Source organism: Epinephelus lanceolatus, chromosome 21, assembly GCF_041903045.1.
Source record: "Epinephelus lanceolatus isolate andai-2023 chromosome 21, ASM4190304v1, whole genome shotgun sequence".
Taxonomy (NCBI): Eukaryota; Metazoa; Chordata; class Actinopteri; order Perciformes; family Serranidae; genus Epinephelus; species Epinephelus lanceolatus.
Window position 1 is genome coordinate 19,168,028 of NC_135754.1, and position 852 is coordinate 19,168,879.

The window sequence follows — 852 nt, forward strand, 5'->3', positions numbered from 1 at the left end:
GGAAGAATCAATGTTCTGTTTTGAGGTCTGAAGATAAACATAAATCTTTGTCGTCTGCTGCGTCTCCTGCCCTGTCTTGTTCCAGTGCTCCCGGGCTGAAGCCTGCATGTGGTGGTCCTGGGATTGATGATGATTTTGAGCCCTTTATTGCTGAAGCTTTTGTGTCTTTGCTGGGTTATGAGAAGCATGTGTCTATAAGTTTTTGCATCAGTGTTGCCTTTTTCACCTGCAACAGAAACAAGGGGCCTAGCTCTGATGCATGGACAGAGATAGCGATGATAGCTGCACTGTAGCATAACATGATGCTTGAGTGTGATCTGGTGGAAGGTGTTGTTGCAGTCAGTGTGTGCCCTCGCCTTGTGATTCTGGGAAACAATCTAACTGGTGGTGCTGTGTGGGCTAATGTGCCACCACTTCCTGTGGTTACTCCTAAGCCGCTGGCATCAGGGGAGCCAGATGAGAGTGGTCAGAGGTTTCCTTGGGTGTTTCCAGTCAGCGCCTTGATGTAAGCACAGAGTCGTAGTGTAGCTGCTCCAGACTTGCAAGTGGGTTATAAAGGGAGTTGAAGTACATGGTTCCCCTGCTTGATCTTGTCCCTGTCTGTCACTTGGAGGAGTAGAGTGAAGTTGAATCAACCTGAATCAACCTGTTCAACTTCACTTAGTATGCCTCAATAGCCACAGGAGATTAGCAGCACCCTGCAATGCTGCAGACTCCAGTGAATGTCAATCAGATACCACCTGAGATTCCCTTTTTGGGATAACAAAGTTTACCTTATCTAACCTTTCTGTTGTTCTTACCCACGAACATAAAGCTTGAAAAAGACACACTTTGAAGGGACTGTACAAAGTA